Source organism: Muntiacus reevesi, chromosome 5 (assembly GCF_963930625.1).
Source record: "Muntiacus reevesi chromosome 5, mMunRee1.1, whole genome shotgun sequence".
Taxonomy (NCBI): Eukaryota; Metazoa; Chordata; class Mammalia; order Artiodactyla; family Cervidae; genus Muntiacus; species Muntiacus reevesi.
In genome coordinates this window covers 703,721-729,583 of record NC_089253.1, presented here as the reverse complement: position 1 = coordinate 729,583, position 25,863 = coordinate 703,721, and the positions used below count along the sequence as shown (strand labels likewise).

The following is a 25,863-nucleotide window of genomic DNA, read 5'->3' as shown; positions in this document are numbered from 1 at the left end:
GTAGACAGAAGTTACTCTCACTTCTAGAGACCACCTGTATGCCCTGACTCATGGGTGTCTGTCTCCATATGCTCATCACAGCATCGCTCACAGTGGTCAATGTACAGAAAGAGCCTGGGTGTCTGTCAGCAGACAAGTGGATAAATAGGTAGGGGATACACACACACACACACACACACACACACACACACACACACACACATATATATACACAAACATACACACACACACACACACACATACACATAGACATACACAATGGAATATTACTCTGCCATGTAAAAATATCTTGCCATTTGCAACAATATGGATGGATCTAGACGGTGTTATACTCAGTGAAACAAGTCACACAATAAAGAAATATGGGGTAATCTCATTTACATGTTGTTGTTGTTTAGTTACTAAGTCATGTCCAATTCTTTGCAACCCTTTGCCAGGCTCCTCTGTCCATGGGATTTCCCAGGAAAGAATACTGAAGTGGGTTGCCATTCCCTTCTCCAGGGGATCTTCCCCACCCAGGGGTCGAAACCATATCTCCTGCATTAGAGGCAGATTCTTTACTGCTGAGCCACCAAGGAAGCCCCACTTAAATGCAGCTTTTTAAAAAGTTGAATACATAGTGACAGAGAGTATAAGAATGGCTACCAGAGCATAGGAGGAGGATGGGAGTAATGGGGAGGTATTGGTCAAAGAATATGAACTTCAAGGTATAAGATGAATAAGTTCTGGGCAACTAGTGCATAGCATGGTGATTATAGTTAACAGCACTGAATTAAATACTTGAAGTTGTTAAGAGAGTATAACTTCAATGTTCCTATCACATAAGGCAGTAGTAAGTATATGACATGATGGAGGTGTTAGCTACTGCTACACTTACATCGACTACTTTTGAAGCATTGAACTACGCGTTCCACTCATGTTGTCAAAGGGAGGTGAGGTCTCCTGTCGAGATGAGGCGGGGAACTAGGGTATTCTGTAGGGTCTCCACAGGAGATTCAGACATCCCTTCATCTTGTGAGATGAAAGACGACCCTGCATGCAAGTCACTGCAGGGAAATCTGGCCTTATTTTGAGTCAGGGCATCTCGGTGTCCATTCCACTTGAGGCAGCAAACTCAGGGTCCCTCTCACGTACCTATAGCTGAGAGAATTCTCCTCTGTAGGTGTTGTTTAAAGCTTGCATTCCTCTTGAGTCAAAGCCAGGGAATCAGCTCTCATCTCGAGATGATTTGAGGTACACGGAGCTGATTTCTAGTTGCTGTGCTGAATGTGGTGTTCCTCTACACTTAGGACGGTGTTCTCGGGAAATCTCTGGAGTTGCCTAAAGAAAGTCAAGCCATTTGTCGTGTTTTGGGGAACGCCGGATGGCTCTGGAGCCAATGTAGGGGAATCGGCCTCATCTCGAGTTGATTTGGGGTACACTGAGTTATTTCGTGTTGCTGTGGTGACCTCAGGGTCCCTCTAGACTTGTATCAGTGTTTTTGGGGACTCTCTGGAGTTCCATCAAGGAAGTCAAGGCTCCTTTCATGTTTGATGGGGAACACGGAATTGCTCTGCACTCAATGCAGTTGAATCTGATCTCATCTCTCATCGAGCGGGGAGTCTCATGGTTTTTCTCGAGTTGCAGAGGGAACCTGGGTTACATTTTCGAGTGAAGACAGGGATGGCCCCTCCAAACTCGTGTTTTGTTCAGCGATGTCAGGACGCCTGTCTAGTTGCGAGGGACAACTTGGGATTCTCTTTGAGGCTTGGCAGGGCAATAGCGATGCGTCTTGAGGTGAGGCAGGAGACCCAGTGTCCTTTCAAGTTGCCACACGGATACTGGGATTCCTGTCAATATTCAAGAGGAGCTAGTCATCGTCTACTTTTGAAGCATTGAACTCCGCATTCCACTCGTGTTGTCAAAGGGATGTGAGGACTCCTTTCGAGATAAGGCTGGGAACTAGGGCTTTCTCTAGGGTTTTCACAGGGGATTCAGACATCCCTTCTTGTGAGATTAAAGACGAGCCTGCATGCAAGTCACTGCAGGGAATTCTCGGCCCCACCGAATCAGGGCATCTCGGTGTCCATTCCACTTGAGGCAGCAAACTCAGGGTCCGTCTCACATACCTGGAGCTGAGAAAAGCCTCTGCTTGAGTTGCTTGTGGAAAGTTGATATTCTTCCTGATTCGAAGACAGGGAATCAGCTCTCATCTTGGAATGATTTGGGGTACACTGAGATTTTCTCGAGTTGCTGTGCTGAACTTGATGTTCCTCTAGAATTATGACAGTGTTCTCGGGAAGTCACTGGAGTAGCCTAAAAGAAGTCAAGCCAGTTGTCCTGTTTGATGGGGAATGCAGGATTGCTCTGGAGCCAATGCAGGGGAATCGGGCCTCATCTCGAGTTGATTTGCGGTACACAGGGATCTTTCGTGTTGCTGCATTGACCTCAGGGTCCCTCTAGACTTGTGACAGAGTTCTTCGGGACTGTGAGGAGTTTCATCTAGGAAGTCAAGGGTCCTTTCGTGTTTGATGGGGAACATGAACGTGTTCTGCACGCAGTGCAGGGTAATCAGGCCTCATCTTGTGGCGAGGGGGAATTCTCATGGTTTTCTCCAGTTCTGGTGGGATCCTGGGGTATGTTCTCGAGTTACGGTGGGGATGGCCCTTCAAAACTCGTGTTGGTTCAGCGACGTCAGGACTCCTGTCTAGCTGCGAGGGACACATCAGCATTCTCCTTGAGGCTGGGCAGGAAAATAGGGACGCCTCTCGATGTGAGGGGGGGCAAACCAAGGTCCTTTCCAGATGCCACAGGAATTTTGGGAATGCTATCAATTTTTAAGAGGAGTCAGCCATCCTCTCCTTTTGAAACATTTAACTCTGCATGCCTCTCGAGGTTTCAAAAGGATGTGAGGCCTCCTGTTGAGATGACCCGGGGAACTGGGCTTTCTCTAGGGTCTCCACAGGGCATTCAGACATCCCTTCATCTTGGGAGATGAAAGACGAGCCTGCATTCAAGTCACTGCAGGGAATTCCAGCCTTATTTTGAGTCAGGGCATCTCAGAGTCCATTCCATTTGAGGCAGCAAACTCAGGGTCCCTCTCACATACATATAGCTGAGAGAAGACTCCTCGTATGGTGCTTGTGGAAAGTTGGCATTCCTCTTGAGGCAAAGCCAAGAAATCAGCTCTCATCTTGAGGTGATTTGGGGTGCACGGAGTTTTTCTCGAGTTGCTGTGTTGAACTTGGTGTTCCTCTAGACTTGTGACAGTGTTCTCGTGGAATCTCTGGAGTTGCCTAAAGTAAGTCAAGCCATTTGTCGTGTTTGATGGGGAATGCCGGATGGCTCTGGAGTCAATGTATGGGAATTGGCCTCATCTCGAGTTGATTTGGGGTACACTGAGCTCTTTCGTGTTGCTGCGGTGACCTCAGGGTCCCTCTAGACTTGTATCAGTGTGCTTGGGGACACTCTGGAGTTCCATCAAGGAAGTCAAGGCTCCTTTCATGTTTGATGGGGAACACAGAATTGCCCTGCATGCAATGAAGGGGAATCTGATCTCATCTCTAATCGAGCGGGGAGTCTCATGGTTTTTCTTGAGTTGCAGAGGGATCCTGGGTTATATTCTTGAGTGACGACGGGGATGGCCCCTCCAAACTCGTGTTTGTTCAGCAATGTTAGGACTCCTGTCTAGTTGTGAGGGACACCTTGGGAATCTCCTCAATGCTTGGTTGGAAAATAGGGATGCATCTCGAGGTGAGGCGGGAGACCAAATTTCCCTTTGCAGTTGTCAGAGCTATACTGTGACTCCTGTCAGTTTTCAAGAGGAGTCAGGCTTTGTCTCCTTTTGCAGCATTGAACTCCATGTGCCTGTCATGTTGTCAAAGGGATGTGAGGCCTCCTGTCGAAATGAGGTGGGGAACTAGGGTATTCTCTAAGGTTTCCACAGGGGATTCAGACATTCCTTCATCTGGTGAGATGAAAGACGAGACTGCATTCAAGTCACTTCAGGGAAATCTGGCCTTATTTTGAGTCAGGCCATCTCTGGGTCCATTCCACTTGAGGCAGCCAACTCAGTGTCCCTCTCACATACTTATAGCTGAGAGAATCCTCCTCTTGAGGGGCTTGTGGAAAGTTGGCATTCCTCTTGATTCAAAGCTGGGGAGTCAACTCTCATCTCAAGATGATTTGGGCACACGGAGCTTTTCTTGAGTTGGTGTGCTGAACTTGGTGTTCCTTTAGACTTGAGACGTAATTTTCGGGGAAACTCTGGAGTTGCCTAAAGGAAATAAGCCCCGTGTAGTGTATGATGGGTAACGCCGGATGGCTCTGGAGACAATGCAGGGGAATTGGGCCTCATCTCGAGTTGACTTGGAGTACACGGAGCCCTTTCATGTTACTCGGGAATCTCAGGGTCCCTCTAGACTTGTGACAGTGTTCCTGGGTACTCTCTGGAGTTCCATCAAGGAAGTCAAGTGTCCTTTCGTGTTTGATGGGGAACATGGACTTGATCTGCACACAGCACAGGGGAATCAGGCCTCATCTCGAGTTGATTTCAAGTACACGGTGTGCTTTCTTGTTGCTGCGGGGACCTCAGGGTCCCTCTAGGCTTGTGAGAGTGTTCCTTGGGACACTCTGGAGTTCCTTCAAGGATGTCAAGGCTCCTTTCTTGTTCGATGGGGAACACGGACTTGCTCTGAACGCAGTACAGGGGCATCGGGCCTCATCTCGAGTTGATTTGGAGTACACTGAGCCCTTTCATGTTGATGTGGGAACCTCAGGGTCCCTCTAGACGTGTGACAGTGTTCTTGGGGTCTCCTGGAGTTGCATTGAGGAAGTCAAGTCTCCTTTCCTGTTTGATGGGGAACATGGGATTACTCTGCATGCATTGCTGGGGAATTCGGCCTCATCTCACAGCGAGGGGAAAGTCACATTGTTTCTCTGGAGTTGCAGCGGGAACCTGGGTTATGTTCCCGAGTTACAGCGGAGATGGACCTTCAAAACTCGTGTTTGTTCAGCGATGTGTGGATTCCTCTGTAGTTGCGAGGGTCACCTTTGGATACTCCTCGAGGCTTGGCAGGACAAAAGGGACGCCTCTCGAGTTGAGGTGGGAGACCAAGTTTCCCTTTGCAGTTGCCAGAGCAATACTGTGACTCTTGTCAATTTTCAAGAAGAGTCAGGCTTCGTCTCCTTTTGAAGCATTGAACTCCGCGTGCCTGTCATATTGTCAAAGGGATGTGAGGCCTCCTGTCGAGATGAGGCGGGGAACTAGGGTATTCTCTAGGGTCTTCTCAGGGGATTCAGACATCCCTTCACCTTGTGAGGAGAAAGATGAACCTGCATTCAAGTCAATGCAGGGACTTCCAACCTTATTTCGAGTCAGGGCATCTCGGTGTCTATTCCACTTGAGGGAGCAACTTCAGTGTCCCTCTCAAGTACCGATTGCTGAGAGAATTCTCCTCTTTAGGTGTTGTTTAAAGCTGGCATTCCTCTTGAGTCAAAGCCAGGGAATCAGCTCTCATCTCAAGATGATTTGAGGTTCACAGAGCTGTTTTCTAGTTGCTGTGCTGAACGTGGGTTCCTCTATACTTAGGAAGGTCTTCTCAGGGAATTTCTGGAGTTGCCTAAAGGAAGTCAAGCTGCTTGTCGTGTTTGATGAAGGGGAATGCCGGATGGCTCTGGAGCCAATGTAGGGAAATCTGGCCTCATCTCGAGTTGATTTGGGGTACACCGAGTTCTTTCATTTTGCTGCGGTGAGCTCAGGGTCCTCTAGACTTGTATCAGTGTTCTTGGGAACTCTCATGAGTTCCATCAAGGAAGTCAAGGCTTCTTTCATGTTTGATGGGGAACACGGAATTGCTCTGCATGCAATGCAGGGGAATCTGATATCATCTCTCATCGAGCACGAAGTCTCATGGTTTTTCTCGAGTTGTGGAGGGAACCTGGGTTATATTCTCGAGTGACGACAGGGATGGCCCCTCCAAACTCGTGTTTTGTTTAGCAATGTCAGGACTCCTGTCTAGGTGCGAGGGACAACTTGGGATTCTCTTCGAGGCTTGGCAGGGCAATAGGGACGCCTCTCGAGGTGAGGAAGGAGACCCAGTGTCCTTTCAGGTTGCCACAGGGATACTGGGATTTCTGCCAATTTTCAAGAGGTTCAGTCATCTTCTACTTTTGAAGCACTGAACTCCGTGTTCCACTTTTGTTGTCAAAGGGATGTGAGGCCTCCTGTCGAGATGAGGCAGGGAACTAGGGCTTTCTCTAGGGTCTTCACAGGGGATTCAGAATTCCCTTTATCTTTTGAGATGAAAGATGAGCCGGCATTCAAGTCACTGCAGGGAATTCCGGCCTTATTTCGAGTCAGGGCATCTAGGTGTCCATTCCACTTGAGGCAGCAAACTCAGGGTCCCTCTCACATACCTAGAGCTGAGAAAAGCCTCCGCTTGAGCTGTTTGTGGAAAGTTGGCATTCCTCTTGATTCGAAGACAGCTAATCAGCTCTCATCTCGACATGATTTGGGGACCACTGAGCTTTTCTCAAATTGCTGTGCTGAACTTGGTGTTCCTCTAGACTTGGGATGGTGTTCTCGGGGAATCTCTGGAGTTGCTTAAAAGAAGTCAAGTCAGTTGTCCTGTTTGATGAGGAATGTAGGATTGCTCTGGAGTCAATGCAGGAGAATCAAGCCTCGTCTCGATTTGGTTTGCGGTATACGGGGCTCTTTCATGTTGCTGCATTGACCTCAGGGTCCCTCAAGATTTGTGACAGAATTCTTGGAGACTATGTGGAGTTTCATCTAGGAAGTCAAGGCTCCTTTCATGTTTGACGTGGAACACGGACTTGCTTTGCATGCAATGCAGGGGAATCGGGCTTCATCTCGTGGCGAGGGGCAAATCTAATGGTTTTCCCGAGTTGTGGTGGGTACCTGGGTTACGTTATCGAGTTACGGCGGGGATAGACCTTCAAAACTCGTGTTGGTTCAGCGACGTCAAGACTCCTGTCTAGTTGTGAGGGACACCTTGGAATTCTCCTCTAGGCTTGGCAGGATAATAGGGACGCCTCTCGAGGTGAGGGGGAAGACCCAGGGTCCATTCCAGTTGCCACAGGAATTTTGGGATTCCTATCAATTTTCAAGAGGAGGCAGCCATCCTCTCCTTTTGAAGCATTTAACTCCGCCTGCCTCTAGAGGTTTCAAAAGGGTGAGAGGCCTCATGTCAAGATGAGCCGGGGAACTAGGGCTTTCTCTAGGGTCTCCACAGGGGATTCGACATCCTTTCATCATTTGAGATGAAAGACAAACCTGCATTCATGTCACTACAGGGAGATCTGGCCTTATTTCGAGTCACAGCATCTCAGTGACCATTCTACTTGACGCAGCAAACTCAGGGTCTCTCTCACATACCTATAGCTGAGAGAAGCCTCCTCTTGAGGGGCTTGTGGAAAGTTGGCATTCCTCTTGAGTCGAAGCCAGGGATTCAGCTCTCATCTCGAGATGATTTCTGGCACAGGGAGCTTTTCTCGCGTTGCTCTGTTGAACTTAGTGTTCCTTTAGACTTGAGACGGTATTCTCGAGGAAACTCTGGAGTTGCCTAAAGGAAGTAAGCCCCTTGTAGTTAATGATGAGCAACGTGGGATGGCTCTGGAGACAATGCAGGGGAATTGGCCCTCATTTCGAGTTGATTTGGAGTACACTGAGCCCTTTCATGTTGATGCGGGGACCTCAGGGTTCCTCTAGTCTTGTGACAGTGTTCTTGGGGTCTCTCTGGGGTTCCATAAAGTAAGTAAGTCAAGGCACCTTTCTTGTTTGATGGGGAACACGGTCTTGCTTTGAATGCAGTGCAGCAGAATCGTGCCTCATCTCGAGTTGATTTGGAGTACAAGAAGCCCTTTCATGTTGATGCGGGAACCTCAGGGTCCCTCTAGACTTGTTACAGTGTTCTTGGGGTCTCTCTGGGGTTCCATCAAGGAAGTCAAGGCTCCTTTCTTGTTTGATGAGGAACACTGACTTACTCTGTATGCATTGCAGGGGAATTGGGCCTCACCTTGAGGCGAGTGAAAAGTCTCATTATTTTTCTGGAGTTGCCGCAAGAACCTGGGTTATGTTCTCGAGTTATGGCGGGGATGGCCCTTCAAAACAAGTGTTTGTTTTGCGACGTCAGGACTCCTGTCTAGTTGCGAGGGACACCTTGGGATTCTCCTTGAGGCTTGGCAGGACAATAGGGACGCCTTTCGAGGTGAGACGGGACACCAAGTTTCCCTTCGCAGTTACCAGAGTAATACTGTGACTCCTGTCAGTTTTCAAGAGGAGTGAGGCTTCATCTCCTTTAGAAGCATTGAAATCCGCATGACTCTCATGTTGTCAAAGGGATGTGAGGCCTCCTGTCGAGATGAGGCGGGGAAGTAGGGCATTCTCTAGGGTCTTCACAGGGGATTCAGACATCCCTTCATCTTTTGAGATGAAAGACAAGCTGGCATTCAAGTCATTCCAGGGAATTCCTGCCTTATTTTGAGTCAGGGCATCTCGGTGTCCATTCCACTTGAGGCAGCAAACTCAGGGTCCCTCTCACATACCTAGAGCTGAGAAAAGCCTCCGTTGAGCTGCTTGTGGAAACCTGGCATTCCTCTTGATTTGAAGCCAGGGAATCAGCTCTCATCTCAAAATGATTTGGGGTACACGGAGCTTTTACCGAGTTGCTGTGCTGAACTTGGTGTTTTTCTAGACATGAGACGGTGTTCTTGCGGAATCTCTGGAGTTGGCTAATAGAAGTCAAGCAACTTGTCTTGTTTGATGGGAAATGCAAGATTGCTCTGGAGTCAATGCAGGGGAATCGGGCCTCATCTCGAGTTGATTTGCAGTACACGGGGCTCTTTTGTGTTGCTGCATTGACCTCAAGGTCCCTCTAGACTTGTGACAAAGTTCCTGGGGACTATGTTCCTGCATTCCTCATCAAACAGGACAAGTGGCTTGACTTCTTTTAGGCAACTCCAGACATTTCCCGAGAAAACCGTCCCAAGTCTACAGGAACACCAAGTTCAGCACAGCAACTCGAGAAAAGCTTCATGTACCCCAAATCATTTCGAGATGAGAGCTGATTCCCTGGCTTCGAATCAAGAGGAATGGCAACTTTCCACAAGCAGCTAAAGCAGAGGCTTTTCTCAGCTCTATATATGTGAAAGGAACCCTGAGTTTTCTGCCTCAAGTGGAATGGACACTGTGATGACCTGACTCGAAATAAGGCCGGAATTCCCTGCAGTGACTTGAATGCAGGCTCGTATTTCATCTCGCAAGGTGAAGGGATGTCTGAATACCCTGTGTATACCCTAGAGAATGCCCTACTTCCCCGCCTCATCTCGACAGGAGGCCTCACATCCCTTTGACAACACGAGTGTAACTCAGAGTTCAATGCTTCAAACGTAGACAATGGCTGACTCCTCTTTAAAATTGACAGGAATCCTAGTATCCCAGTGGCAACTTGAAAGGACATTGGGTCTCCCTCGTCACCTCGAGAGGCGTCCTTATTGCCATGTCAAGCCTCAAAGAGAATCCCGAGTTGTCCCTTCCAACTAGACAGGCGTCCTGACGTTGCTGAACAAACACGAGTTTTGAGGGGCCATCCCCATTGTCACTCGAGTATATAACCCAGGATCCCTCCACAACTCGAGAAAAACCATGAGATTTCCCGCTCGATGAGAGATGAGATCAGTTTCCCCTGCATTGTGTGCAGAGCAATTCTGTGTTCCCATCAAACATGAAAGGATCAATGACTTCCTTGATGGAACTCCAGAGAGTTCCCAAGAACACTGATACAAGTCTAGAGGGACCCTGAGGTCACCGCAGCAAATGAAAGTGCTCGGTGTACCTCAAATCAACTCGAGATGAGGCCAGATTCCACTACATTGGCTCCAGAGCCACCCGGCGTTCCCCATCAAACACGACAAGTGACTTGACTTCCTTTTAGGCAACTCCAGAGATTCCCCAAGAACACCGTCCTAAGTATAGAGGAACACGGCGTTTAGCATAGCAACTAGAAAACAGCTCTGTGTACCTCAAATATCTCGAGATGAGAGGTGATTCCCTGGCTTTGACTCAAGAGGAATGCAAGCTTTAAACAACACCTAAAGAGGAGGCTTCTGTCAGCTATAAGTACGTCAGAGGGACCCTGAGTTTGCTGCCTCTAGTGGAATGGACACCGAGATGCCCTGACTCGAAATAAGGCCGGAATTTCCTGCAGTGACTTGAATGCAGCTTCGCCTTTAATCTCACAAGAGCAAGGGGTGTCTTAGTCCCCTGTGGAGGCCCTAGAGAATAACCTAGTTCCCCCCTCATATCGACAAGGGGCCTCACATCTTTTTGACAATAAGGGAGGCACGCGGAGTTCAATGCTTCAAAACGAGATGAAGCCTGACTCCTCTTGAAAACTGACAGGAGTCACAGTATCGTTTTGGCAACTGCAAAGGGAAACTTGGTCTCCCGCCTCTCCTCAAGAGGCATCCCTATTGTCCTGGCAAGCCTCGAGGAGAATCCCGAAGTGTCCTTGGCAACTATACAGGAGTCCTGATGTCGCAGAAGCAACTGAGTTTTTAAGGGCCTTCCGTGCCGGAACTGGAGAACATAACCCAGGTTCCCTCCACAACTCGAGAAAACCATGAGAAATCCCCCTTGCCACGAGATGAGGCCCGATTCCCCTGCATTGCATGCAGAGCAAGTCCGTGTTCCACATCAAACATGAAAGGAGCCTTGACTTCCTAGTTGAAACTCCACATAGTCCCCAAGAACTCTGTCACAAATCTAGAGGGACCCTGAGGTCAACACAGCAACACGAAAAAGCCCCATGCACTGCAAATCTTTTTGAGGTGAGGTCTAATTCCCTTGCATTGGCTCCAGGGCAACCCTGCATCCCTCATCAAACAGGACAAGTGGCTTGAATTCTTTTATACTACTCCAGGGATTCCCCGAGAACACCATCCCAAGTCTAGAGGAACACCAAGTTCAGCACAGCAACTCGAGAAAAGTTCCGTTTACCCCAAATCATCTCGAGATGAGAGCTGATTTCCTGGCTTTGACACAAGAGGAATGCCAACTTTCCACAAGCAGGTCAAGCGGAGGCTTTTCTCAGCTCTAGGTATGTGAGAGGGACCCTGAGATTGCTGCTTCAAGTGAAATGGAGACTGAGATGCCCTGACTCAAAATAAGGCAGGAATTCCCTGCAGTGACTTGAATGCAGGCTCGTCTTTCATCTCACAAGAAGAAGGGATGTCTGAATCCCCTGTGAAGACCCTAGAGAAAGTCCTACTTCCCCGCTTCATCTCGACAGGAGGCCTCACATCCCTTTGACAACACGAGTGGAACGTGGAGTTCAATGCTTCAAAAGTAGACGATGACTGACTCTTATTGAAAATGGACAGGAATTCCAGTATCCATGTGGCAACCTGAAAGGACACTGGGTCTCCTTCCTCACCTCGAGAGGTGTCCCTATTGCCCTGCCAAGCCTCGAAGAGAATCCCGAGTTGTCCCTCACATCTAGACAGGCATCCTGATGTCGCTGAACAAACACGAGTTTTGAGGGTCCGTCCCCATCGTCACTCGAGAATATAACCCAGATTCCCACAGCAACTTGAGAAAAATGATTAGACTACCCACTCAATGAGAGATGAAATCAGATTCCCCTGCATTGCATGCAGAGCAATTCCGTGTTCACCATCAAACAGGAAAGGAGACTTGACTTCTTTGATGGAACTCCAGAGAGACCCCAAGAACACTTTCACATGTCTAGAAGGACCATGAGGTTCCCGCAACAACATGAAAGGTCTCTGTGTACTCCAAATAAACTTGAGATGAGGCCAGATTCCCTTGCACTGAGTTCAGAGCAAGTCCGTGTTCCCCATCAAACACGAAAGGAGCCTTGACTTCCTTGATGAAACTCTAGAGAGTCCCCAAGAACACTGTCACAAGTCTAGAGGGACCCTGAAGTCCCCGCAGCAAAATGAAAGTGCACCGTGTACTTGAAATCAGCTTGAAATGAGGCTCGATTCCCCTGCACTGCGTGCAGAGCAAGTCCGTGTTCTCCATCAAACAGGAAAGCAGCCTTGACCTCTTTGATGGAACTCCAGAGAGTCCCCTGGAACACTCTCACAAGTTTAGATGGACCCTGAGGTCCCCGCAGCAACATGAAAGCACACTGTGTACTTCAAATCAACTCGAGGTGAGGCTCGATTTCCCTGCTTTGTCTCCAGAGCCATCACTTGTTCCCCATAAAACACAAGTGGCTTGACTTCCTTTAGGCAACTCCAGAGATTCCCCGAGAACACCGTCCTAAGTATAGAAGAACACCACGTTCAGCACAGCAACTAGAAAACAGCTCTGTGCACCTCAAATCATCTCGAGAGGAGAGCTGATTCCCTTGCTTTGACTCAAGTGGAATGCCAGCTTTAAATAGCACCTGAAGAAGAGGCTTCTGTCAGCTATAGGTACGTGAGAAGGACCCTTTAGTTTGCTGCCTCAAGTGGAGTGGACACAGAGATGCCTTGACTCGAAATAAGGCTGGAATTCCCTGCAGTGACTTGAATGCAAGCTCGTCTTTCATCTCACAAGATGAAGGGATGTCTGAATCCCCTGTGGAGACCCTAGAGAATACCCTAGTTCACTACGTCATCTTGACAGGAGGCCTCTCATCCCTTTGACAACACGAGACGCACGTGGAGTTCAATGCTTCAAAAGGAGATGAAGCCTGACTCCTCTTGAAAACTGACAGGAGTCACAGTATCACTCTGGCAACTGCACAGGGAAACATGGTGTCTGGCCTCACCTCGAGAGGCATCCCGATTGCCCTGCCAAGCATTGAGGAGAATCCCAAGGTGTCCCACGCAACTAGACAGCAGTCCACACATCACTGAAAAAACACGAGTTTTGAAGGGCCATCCCCACCGTATGTCGAGAACATAACCCACGTTCCCACCAAAACTCGAGAAAACAATGAGAATTCCCCCTCGCAGCAAGATGAGGCCCGATTCCCCTGCAATGCATGCAGGGTAAGTCCGTGTTCCCCATCAAACAGGAAAGGAGATTTGACTTCCTTGATGGAACTCCAGAGAGGCCCGAAGAACACTGTCACAAGTCTAGAGGGACCCTAAGGTCCCCGCAGCAAAATGAAAGGGCTCTGTGTGCCCCAAATCAACTTGAGATTAGGCGTGGTTCCCCTGCACTGCATTCAGAGGAAGACCGTGTTCCCCATCAAACATGAAAGGAGCCTTGACTTCCTTGATGGAACTCCAGAGAGTCCCCAAGCACACTGTCACAAGTCTAGAGGGACCCTGAGGTCCCCACATTAACATGAAAGCACACCGTGTACTTGAAATCAACTCGAGATGAAGACAGATTCTCCTCCACTGCGTGTAGAGCAAGTCCGTGTTCCTCATTAAACACGAATGGAGCCTTGACTTCCTTAATGGAACTCCAGAGAGTACCCAGGAACACTCTCACAAGTTCAGAGGGAACCTGAAGTCACCGCAGCAACATGAAAGAGCTCTGTGTACCCCAAATCAACTCGAGATGAGGCCAGATTTCCCTACATTGGCTCCAGAGCCATCCAGCGTTCCCCATCAAACACGACAAGTGGCTTGACTTCCTTTAGGCAACTCCAGAGATACCCCAAGAACACCGTCCTAAATATAGAGGAACACCACGTTCAGCACAGCAACTAGAAAACAACTCCATGTACCTCAAATCATCTCGAGATGAGAGCTGAGTCGCTGGCTTTGACTCAAGAGGAATGCCAGCTTTAAACAACACCTAAAGACGAGGCTTCTCTCAGCTATAGGTACGTGAGAGGGACCCTGAGTTTGCTGTCTCAAGTGGAATGGACACCGAGATGCCCTGACTCGAAATAAGGCCGGAATTCCCTGCAGTGACTTGAATGCAGTTTAATCTTTCATCTCACAAGATGAAAGGATGTCTGAATCCCCTGTGGAGATCCTAGAAAATACCATAGTTCCCCGCATGATCCCGACAGCAGGCCTCACATCTCTTTGACAACATGAGAGGCACGCGGAGTTCAATGCTTCCAAAGGAGACAAAGCCTGACTCCTCTTGAAAACTGACAGGAGTCACAGTATCACTCTGGCAACTTCACAGGGAAACTTGGTCTCCCCCCTCAACTCGAGAGGCGTCCCTATTTTCCTTCCAAGCCTCGAGAATACCAAGGCATCCCTCACAACTAGACAGGTGTTCACACATCACTGAACAAACAAGAGTTTTGAGGGTCCATCCCCTCTGTAACTCGAGAACATACTCAGGTTCCCGCTACAAATCCAGGAAAAAAATGAGACTTTACTTCGCCGCGAGATGAGGCCAAATTCCCCTGCAATGCATGCAGGGTAAGTCCATGGTCACCATCAGACAGGATAGGAGACTTGTCTTCCTTGATGAAACTCCAGAGAGACCCCAAGAACACTGTCAAAAGTCTAGAAGGACCCTGAGATCCCCGCAACAACATGAAAGTGCTCCGTGGACTCCAAATCAACTCGAGATGAGGCCCGATTCCCATGCACTGCGTTCAGAGCAAGTCAGTGTTCCCCATCAAATATGATAGGAGCCGTGACTTCCTTGATGGAACTGCAGAGAGTCCCCAAGAACACTATCACAAGTTTAGAGGGACCCTGAGGTCCCTGCAGCCACATGAAAGCACACCATGTACTTGAAATCACCTCGAGATGAAGCCCGATTCCCCTGCACTGCGTGCAGAGCAAGTTCGTCTTCCCCATCAAACACGAAAGGAGACTTGACTTCCTTAATGGAACTCCAGAGAGTCCCCAGGAACACTGTTACAAGTCTAGAAGGACCCTGAAGTCCCCGCAGCAACAAGGAAGCGCTCCGTGTACTTCGAGTCAAATCGAGATGAGGCCCGATTCCCCTGCATTGTCTCCAGAGCCATCACTCGTTCCTCATCAAACACAACAATTGGCTTGACTTCTTTTTGGCAACTCCAGATATTACCCGAGAATACCGTCTCATGTCTAGAGGAACACCAAGTTCAGTACAGCAACTCGAGAAAAGCTCTGTATACCCCAAATCATCTCGAGATGAGAGCTGAATTGCTTGCTTTGAATCAAGAGCAATGAGAACTTTCCACAAGCAGCTCAAAAGGAGGCTTTTCTCAGCTCTAGGTATGTGAGAGGGACCCTGAGTTTGCTGCCTCAAGTGGAATGGACACCGAGACACACTGACTCGAACTAAGGCCAGAATTCTCTGCAGTGACATGAATGCAGGCTCGACTTTCATCTCCCAAGAAGAAGGGATGTCTGAATCCTCTGGGGAGACACTAGAGAAAGCCCTAGCTCCTGCCCCATCTCGATAGGTGGCCTCACATCACTTTGACAACTTGAGAGGAATGCGGAGTTGAAACATTCAAAAGGAGAGGATGCCTGACTCCTCTTGAAAATTAACAGGAATCCCAGTATCCAATTGGCAATAGGAAAGGGACACTGGGTCTGCCACCTCACCTCGAGAGGTGTTCCTATTGCCCTGCCAATCTCAAGGAGAATCCCGAGGTGTCCCTCGCAGCGAGGCAGGAGTCCTGACGGCGCTGAACAAACACGTGTTCTGAACATCCATCCCATTGTAAATCGAGAATATACGCAAGGTTCCGCCGCAACTCGAGAAAAAATATGAGACTTCTCCCTCGCCGAGAGATGAGGGCAGATTCCCCTGTACTGCGTGCATAGCAATATCATGTTCCACATCAAACCCGAAAGCAGCCTTGATTTCCTTGATGGCACTACAGAGGAAACCCAAGAATACTGTCTCAAGTCTAGAGGGATACTGAGGTCACTGTAGCAACAAGAACGAGCTCCATGTACCCCAAATCAATATGAGAAGAGAGCTTAGTCCCTGGCTTCCACTGAAGCAGAATTCCAACTATCAACAAGCACCTCAAGAAAAGGCTTCTCTCAGGTACAGGTATGTGAGGAGGACCCTGAGTTTGCAGCCTCAAGTGGAATGGACACCGAGATGCCCTGACTCGAAATAAGGATGGAATTCCCTGCAGTGACTTGAACGAAGGATCGTCTTACATCTCCCAAGACGAAGGGATGTCTGAATTCCCTGTGGAGACCATAGAGAAACACCGAGTTCATCGCCTAATCGTGACTGGAGGCCTCACATCCTTTGAAAACTCGAGAGGTATGTGGTGCTTCAAAAGTACACGATGCCTGATACCTCTTGAAAATTGATAGGAATCCCAGAATCCCTGTGGCACGTGGAAAGGGAACCTGTGTTCCCCGCCTCACCCGGAAAGGCGTCCCAATTTCCCTTTTAAGCCTCGAGGAGAATCCTGAGGAGTCCCTCTCAAATAGACAGGAGTCCTGAGGACACTGAACAAACACGTGTTTGGAAGGGCCATCCCGTCGTTAATCGAGAATATACCACAGGATCGCACCGCAACTTGAGAAAAATCATCAGAGTTCCCCCTGGTCGCGAGGTGAGTCCCGATTCCTCTGCATTGCATGCAGAGCAATTCCATGTTCTACATCAAACAGGAAATGATCCATTATTTCCTTGATGGCACTCCAGAGAAACCCTAAGAACAGTGTCTCAAGTCTAGAGGGATCCTGAGGTCACTGCAGCAACACGAAAGAGCTCCATGGACCCCAAACCACCTCGAGATGAGAGTTGATTTCCTGGCTTCAAATCAAGAGGAATGCAAACTTTGAACAAGCACCACAAAAGGAGGCTTCTCTCAGCTATACGTATGGGAGAGGAACGATGAATTTGCGTCCTCAAACGGAATCGACCCTGAGATGCCCTGACTCGAAATCAGGACGGAAATCCCTGCAGTGAATTGAATGCAAGCTGGATTTCATCTCACAAGAGGAATTGATGACTGAATCCACAGGGGAGACAATAGAGAAAGTCCTAGCTCCCTGCCCCATCTCAAAGGAGGCCTAACATAAGTTTGACAACTCGAGAGGAACACAGAGTTCAGTGATTCCGAAGGAAACAATGCCTGACTCCTTTTGAAAATTGACAGGAATCACAGTATCACAGTGGCACCAGGAAAGGGACACTGGGTCTGCCGCCTCACCTCAAGAGGTGTTCTGAATGGCCGTTTAAGCCGCGAGGAGAAGTCGGATGTGTCCCTCGCAACTAGACAGGAGTCCTGACGTCGCTGAACAAACACCTGTTTGGAAGGGCGATCCCCGTCGTAACTCGATAATATACCCCAGGATCCTGCCGCAACTTGAGAGAAATCATAAGACTTCCCCCTCGCCGCGAGATGAGACCCGATTCCCCTGCACTGCATGCAGAGCAATTCCATGCTCCACATCAAACCCGAAAGGAGTCTTGATTTCCTTGATGGCACTCCAGAGAAAACCCAAGAACAATGTCTCAAGTCTAGAGGGATCCTGAGGTCACTGGAGCAACAAGGAAGAGCTCCATGTACCCCAAATCATCTCGAGATGAGAGCTGATTTCTTGGCTTCAAATCAAGAGGAATGCCAACTTTCCACAAGCACCACAAGAGGAGGCTTCTCTCAGCTATACGCATGTGAGAGGGACGTTGAATTTGCGGCCTCAAATGAAATCGACTCTGAGATGCCCTGACACGAAAACAGGCTGGCATTCCAGCAGTGACTTGAAGGCAAGCTGGATTTCATCTCACAAGATGAAGGGATGTCTGAAGCCCCTGGGGAGACACTAGAGACATCCCTAAATCCCTGCCCCTTCTTGACAGGCAGACTCACATCAATTTGACAACTCGAGAGGAACACGGAATTCAATGATTCTAAAGGAGACGATGCCTGACTCCTCTTGAAAATTGACAGGAATCCCAGGCCAAGTGGCAATAGGAAAGGTACCTGGGTCTGCCAACTCACCTCGAGTGGTGTTCATATTGCCCTTTTAAGCTGCGAGGAGAATCCCGAGGTGTCCCTCGCAATAAGACAGGAGTCCTGACATTGCTGAAGAAACACGTGTTTGGAAGGGCCATCCCCGTCGTAACTCGAGAATATACCCCAGGTTTCCGCCGCAACTCGAGTAAAAGCATGAGACTTCCCCCTCGCCGCGGGATGAGGCCCGATTACCCTGCACTGCGTGCAGAGAAATTCCGTGCTCCACATCAAATACGAAAAGAGACTTGATTTCCTTGATGGCACTCCAGAGAATCCCCAAGAAAGCTGTCTCAAATCTAAAGGAATCCTGAGGTTACTGTAGCAACAAGAAAGTGCTCTATGTATCACAAATCAACTCGAGATGAGAGCATAGTCCCTTGCTTCGATTCAAGAGGAGTACCAACTTTCCACAAGCACCACAAGAGCAGGCTTCTCTCAGCTATAAGTATGTGAGGAGGACCCTGAGTTTGCGGACTCAAGTGGAATGGACACCGAGATGCCCTGACTTGACGTAAGGCCAGATATCCCTGCAGTGACTTGAATGCAGGCTCGTCTTGCATCTCCCAAGATGAAAGGATGTCTGAATACCCTGTGGAGACCATAGAGAAAGACCTAGTTCCCAGCCTAATCACGACCGGAGGCCTCACATCCTTTGAAAACTCGAGAGCTACGCGGAGATCAATGCTTCAAAAGGAGACGATACCTGACTCCACCTGAAAGTTTAGAGGAATTCAAGTATCCCTGTGGCACGTGGAAAGGGACTCTGGGTCTCCCGCCTCACCTGGAGAGGTGTCCCAATTGCCCTGCCAAGACACGAGGAGAATCTCGAGGTGTCCCTCGCAACTAGACAGGAGTCCTGACGTTGCTGTACAAACACATGTTTGGAAGGGCCATTTCCGTCGTAACTCGAGAGTATACACCAGGTTCCCTCCACAACTCAAGAAACATTATGAGACTTCCCCTCGTCACGAGATGAGGCCCGATTCCCCTGCACTGCCGGCAGAGCAATTCCGTGTTCCACATCAAACTCGAAAGGAGCCTTGATTTCCTTGATGGCAATCTAGAGAAAACTCAGGAACACTGTATCAAGTCTAGAGGGATCCTGAGGTCACTGCAGCAAAGAGAAAGAGCTCCGTGTACCCCAAATCATCTCGAGGTGAGAGCTGATTTCCTGGCTTCAAATCAAGAGGAATGCCAACTTTCAACAAGCACCACAAGAGGAGGATCTCTCAGCTCTACGTCTGTGAGAGGGATGTTGAATTTGCGGCCACAAAAGTAATCGACCCTGAGATGCCCTGACTCGAAATCAGGCCGGAATTCCTGCAGTGACTTGACTGCAAGCTGGATTTCATCTCACAAGATGAAGGGATGTCTGAAGCCCCTGGGAAGACACTAGAGAAAGCACTAGCTCCCTGGCCCGACTCGACAGGCGGCCTTACATTCGTTGGAAAATTCAAGAGGAACATGGAGTTCAACGATTCCAAAGGAGACGATGCCTGACTCCTCTGGAAAATGGACAGGAATCCCAGGATCCCAGTGGCAACAGGAAAGGCACCCTGGGTCTGCCGCCTCACCTCGAGAGGTGATCCTATGGCACTTTCAAGTCGCAAGGAGAATCCCAAGGTGTCCCTCGCAACCAGACAGGACTCCTGACGTCGTGGATTAAATCCGTGTTTGGAAGGGCCATCCCTGTACTAACTCGAGAATATACCCCAGGTTACCGCCGCAACAAGAGTAAAACCATGAAACATCCCCATCGCCGTGAGATGAGGCCCGATTCCACTGCACTGCGTGCAGAGCAATTCCTTGCTCCATATCAAACACGAAAGGAGCCTTGATTTCTTCATGGCACTCCAGAAAAACACCAGGAACACTGTCTCAAGTCTAGAGGGATTATGAGGTCACTGCAGCAGCCAGAAAGTGCTCCATGTACCCCAAATCATCTCGAGGTGAGAGCTGATTTCCTGGCTTCACATCAAGAGGAATGCAAACTTTCCACAAGCACCACAAGAGGAGGCTTCTCTCAGTTGTACGTCTTTGAGAGGGACGTTGAATTAGCGGCCTCAAATGGAATCGATCCCGAGAAGCACTGAATCGAAATCAGGACGGAGTTTCTGCAGTGACTTGAGTGCAAGCTGGATTTCATCTCACAAGATGAAGGGATGTCTGCAACCCCTGGGGAGACACTAGAGAAAGCCCTAGCTCCCTGAACCTTCTCGACAGGCGGCCTCCCATCCATTGGACAGCTCGAGAGGAACACGGAGTTCAATGATTCCAAAGGAGACGATGCCTGACTCCTCTGGAAAAAGAACAGGAATCCAAGGATCCCAGTGGCAATAGGAAAGGGACACTGGGTCTGCCGCCTCACCTCGAGAGGTGTTCCTATGGTCCTTTCAAGCCGCGAGGAGACTTCCGAGGGGTATCTCACAACTAGACAGGAGTCCTGACGTTGCTGAACACACCCGTGTTTGGAAGGGCCATCCCCGTCGAAACTCCATAATATACCCCAGGTTCCCGCCGCAATTCGAGAAAAACCAAGAGACTCCACCGTCGCCGCGAGATGAGGCCTGACTCCCCTGCACTGCGTGCAGAGCAATTCCGTGCTCCCCATCAAACCCGAATGGAGCCTTGATTTCCTTGATGGCATTCCAGAGAAACCGCAGGAACACTGTCACAAATCCAGAGGGATCCTGAGGTCACTGCAACAACCACAAAGAGCTCTGTGTACTCCAAATCATCTCGAGGTGAGAGCTGATTTCCTGGCTTCAAATAAAGAGGAATGCAACTTTAAACAAGAACTACAAGAGGAGGCTTCTCTCAGCTGTACGTCTGTGAGAGGGACGTTGAATTTGCAGCCTCAAAGTAATCGACCCCGAGAGGCCCTGACTCGAAATCAGGCCGGAATTCCTGCAGTGACTTGAGAGCAAGCTGGATTTCATCTCACAAGATGAAGGGATGTCTGAAGACACTGGGGAGACACTAGGCAAAGCCCTAGCTCCCTGCCCCTTCTCGAGAGGCGGCCTCACATCCATTGGACAACTCAAGAGGAACACGGAGTTCAACGATTCCAAAAGAGACGATGCCTGACTCCTCTGGAAAATGGACAGGAATCCCAGGATCCCAGTGGCAACAGGAAAGGGACACTGGGTCTGGTGCCTGACCTCGAGAGGTGTTCCTGTGGACCTTTCAAGCTGCGAAGAGACTCCAGAGGTGTCCCTCGCAACTAGACAGGAGTACTGACCTCGAGGAACCAAACCCGTGTTTGGAAGAGCCATCAACGTGGTAACTCGAGAATATACCACTGGTTCCCGCCGAAACTCGAGAAAAAACATGAGACTTCCCCCTCGCCATGAGATGAGGCCCGATTCCCCTGCACTGCGTGCAGAGCAATTCCGTGCTCCCCATCCAACGCTAAATGAGCCTTGATTTCCTTGATGGCACTCCAGAGAAACTCCAGGAATATTGTCTCAAGTCTAGAGTGATGCTGAGTTCAGTGCAGCTACCAGAAAGAGCTCCGTGCACGCCAAATCATCTCGAAGTGAGAGCTGATTTCCTGGCTTCAAATCAAGAGGCATGCCAACTGTCCACAAGCACCACAAGAGGAGGCTTCTCTCAGCTGTACAACTGGGGAGGGACGTTGAATTTGTGGCCTAGAATGGAATCCACCCCGAGATGCCCTGACTCGAAATCAGGCTGGAATTCCTGCAGTGACTTGAGTGCAAGCTGGATTTCATCTCACAAGATGAAGGGATGTCTGAAGCCCCTGGGGAGACATTAGAAAATGCACTAGCTCCCTGCCCCTTCTCGACAGGCGGCCTCCCATCCATTGGAAAACTCTAGAGAAACACCGAGTTCAATGAATCCAAAGGAGATGATGCCTGACTCCTCTGGAAACTGGACAGGAATCCCAGGATCCCAGTGGCAACAGGAAAGGGACCCTGGGTCTGCCGCCTCACCTTGCGAGGTGTTCCGATGGCCATTTCAAGCCTCGAGGAGACTGCCGAGGGGTCCCTCGCAACTAGACAGGAGTCCTGACGTCACTGAACACACCCGTGTTTGGAACGGTCATCCCTGTCGTAACTCGAGAATATACCCCAGGTTCCCGCCGCAACTGGAGAAAAACCATGAGATTCCCCCCTCGCCGCGAGATGAGCCCCGATTCCGCTGCACTGCGTGCAGAGCAATGCCCTGCTGCCCATCAAACCAGAATTGAGCCTTGATTTCCTTGATGGGACTCCAGAGAAATTCCAGGAAAACTGTATCAAGTCTAGAGGGATCCTGAGGTCACTGCAGGAACCAGAAAGTGCGCGGTGTACCCCCAATCATATCGAGGTGAGAGCTTCTTTCCTGGCTTCAAATCAAGAGGGATGCCAACTGACTACAAGCACAACAAGAGGAGGCTTCTCGCAGCTGTACGTCTCGGAGAGGGACGTTGAATTTGCGAGCTCCAGTGGAATCCACCCCGAGATGCCCTGACTTGAAATAAGGCCGGAATTACTGCAGTGACTTGAGTGAAAGCTGGATTTCATCTAACAAGATGAAGGGATGTCTGAAGCCCCTGGGGAGACACGAGAGAAAGCCCTAGCTCGCTGGCCCTTCTCAACAGTCGGCCTCCCATCCATTGGACAGTTCGATAGGAACACGGAGTTCAATGATTCCAAAGGAGACGATGTCTGACTCATCTGGAAAATGGACAGGAATCGCAGGATCCCAGTGGCAACAGGAAAGGGACCCTGGGTCTGCTGCCGCACCTCGAGAGGTGTTCCTATGGCCCTTTCAAGCCTCGAGGAGACTCCCGAGGGGTTGCTTGCAACTAGACAGGAATCCTGACGTCGCTGAACTCACCCGTGTTTCGAAGGTCCATCCCCATCGTAACTCGAGAATATACCCCAGGATCCCACCGCATCTCGAGAAAATCCATGAGACTCCTCCGTCGCCGCAAGATGAGGCCCAATTCCACTGCACTGCGTGCAGAGCATTTCCGTGCTACCCATCAAACCCGAATGGAGCCTTGATTTCCTTGATGGCACTCCAGAGAATCCCCAGGAACAGTGTCTCAAGTCAAGAGGGACCTGAAGTCACTGCAGTAACGAAAAAGAGCTCCATGTACCCCCAATCATCTCGAGGTAAGAGCTGATTTCCTTCTTCAAATCATGAGGATTTCCAACAGTCCACAAGCACCACAAGAGGAGTCGTCTCTAAGCTGTACCTCTGGGAGAGAGACGTTGAATTTGCGGCCTCCAGTGGAATCGACCCCGAGATGCCCTGACTTGAAATCAGGCCGGAATTCATGCAGTGACTTGACTGCAAGCTGGATTTCATCTCACAAGATGAAGGGATGTCTGAAGAACCTGGGGAGACACTAGAGAAAGCCCTAGCTCCCTGGCCATTCTCGACAGGCGTCCTCAAATCCATTGGGCAGCTCGACAGCAACACGGAGTTCAATGATTCCAAAGGGGATGATGCCTGACTCCTCTGGAAAATCGACAGGAATCCCAGGATCCCAGTGGCAACAGGAAAGGGAACCTGGGTCTGTCGCCTCACCTCGAGAGGTGTACCTATGGCCCTTTCAAGCCGCGAGGAGACTCCGGAGGAGTCCCGCGCAACTAGACAGGAGTCCTGACTTCGCTGAACACACCCGTGTTTGGAAGGGACATCCACGTTGTAACTCGAGAATATACCCCAGGTTCCCGCCGCAACTCGAGAATAACCAAGAGACTCGCCCATTTCCGCGAGATGAGGCCTGATTCCACTGCACTGCGTGCACAGCAATTCCGTGCTCCCCATCAAACCCAAATGGAGCCTTGATTTCCTTGATGGCACTCCAGAGAATCCCCAGGAACACTCTCTCAAGTCTAGAGGGATCCTAAAGTCACTGCACAAACCAGAAACAGCTCCGTGTATCCCCAATCATCTCGAGGTGAGAGCTCATTTCCTGGCTTCAAATCAAGAGGAATGCCAACTGTCTACAAGCACCAAGAGGAGGCTTCTCCCAGCTGTACGTCTGGGAGAGGGAGGTTGAATTTTCGAGCTCCAGTGGAACTGACCCCGAGATGCCCTGATTCGAAATCAGGCCGGAATTCCTGCAGTGACTTGAGTGAAAGCTGGATTTCCTCTCACAAGATGAAGGGATGTCTGTAGCCCCTGTGGAGACACTAGAGAAAGCACTAGCTCCCTGCCCTTTCTCGACAGGCGGCCTCCCATCAATTGGACAGCTCGAGAGGAACACAGAGTTCAATGATTCCATAGGAGACGATGGCTGACTCCTCTGGAAAATGTACAGAAATCCCAGGATCCCAGTGGCAACAGGAAAGGGACTCTGGGTCTGCCGTCTCACCTTGAGAGGTGTTCCTATGGCCCTTTCAAGGCTCGAGGAGACACCCGAGGGGTCCCTCGCAATTAGACCGGAGTCCTGACATAGCTGAACACACCTGAGTTTGGAAGGGCCATCCCCGTCGTAACTCGAGCATATATCCCAGGTTCCCACCGCAACTGGGGAAAAATCATGAAACTCCCCGTGCGCCGCGAGATGAGGCCCGATTCCCCTGCAATGCATTCAGAGCAATTCCGTGCTCCCCATCAAATCCGAAATGAGCATTGATTTCCTTGATGGCACTCTAGTGAATCTCCAGGAACTCTGGCTCAAGTCTAGAGGGATGCTTAGGTCACTGCAGGAAGCAGAAAAAGCTCCGTGTACCCCCAATCATCTTGAGGTGAGAGCTGATTTACTGTTTTCAAATCAAGAGGAATGCCAAGTGTCCACAAGCACAACAAGAGGAGGCTTCTCGCAGCTGTACGTCTGGGAGAGGGACGTTGAATTTGCGGCCTCCACTGGAATCGACACCGAGATGTCAAGACTCGAAATCAGACCGGAATTCTTGCTGTGACCTGAGTGCAAGCTGGATTTCATCTCACAAGGTGAAGGGATGTCTGAAGCCCCTGGGGAGACACTAGAGAAAGCCCTAGATCCCTGCCTTTTACGACAGGTGACCTCCCATCTATTGGATAGCTCGAGAGGAAAACGGAGTTCAATGATTCCAAAGGAGACGATGTCTGACTCCTCTGGAAAATGGACAGGAATCCCAGGATCCAAGTGGCAACAGGAAAGGGAAACTGGGTCTGCCGCCTCACCTCGAGAGGTGTTCCTATGGCCCTTTCAAGCCGCGAGGATACTTCCGCGGGATCCCTCGCATCTAGACAGGAGTCCTGACTTCATTGAACACACCCGTGTTTGGAAGGGCCATCTCCGACGTAAATCGAGAATATACCCCAGGTTCCCGCCGCAACTCGAGAAAAAACAAGAGACTCTCCCCTCGCCACGAGATGAGGCCCGATTCCCCTGCTCTGCGTGCAGAGCAATTCCGGGCTCCCCATCAAACCAGAAAGGAGCCTTGATTTCCTTGATGGCACTCAAGAGAAACCCCAGGAACACTGTCTCAAGTCAAGAGGGATCCTGAGGTCACTGCAGCAACGAGAAAGAGCTCCGGGAACCACCAATCATTTCGAGGTGAAAGCTGATTTCCTCCTTCAAATCAAGAGGAACGCCAACGGTCCACAAGCACCACAAGAGGAGGCTTCTCTAAGCTGTACGTCTGGGAGAGAGACGTTGAATTTGCGAGCTCCAGTGGGATCGACCCCGAGATGCCCTGACTCGAAATAAGGCCGGAATTCCTTTAGTGACTTGACTGCAAGCTGGACTTCATCTCACAAGATGAAGGGATGTCTGTAGACCCTGGGGAGACAAGAGAGAAAGCCCTACCTCCGGGCCATTCTCGACAGGCGTCCTCCCATCCATGGGCAGCTCGACAGCAAAATGGAATTCAATGATTCAAAAGGAGGTGATGCCTGACTCCTCTGTAAAATGGACAGGAATCCCAGGATCCCAGTGGCAACAGGAAAGGGACACTGCATCTGACGCCTCAGCTCTAGAGGTGTTGCTATGGTCCTTTCAAGACTCAAGGAGACTCCCGAGGGGTCCCTCGCAACTAGACAGGAGTCCTGACGT

General features: G+C 49.9%; 1 pseudogene; it reads right to left on the bottom strand.

Annotated features, from left to right (window-relative positions):
- The window catches only part of LOC136168716 (olfactory receptor 4C6-like), a 182,914-nt pseudogene extending 160,186 nt beyond the window's left edge, over window positions 1-22,728 (bottom strand).
- Window positions 22,729-25,863: the final 3,135 nt, after the last annotated feature.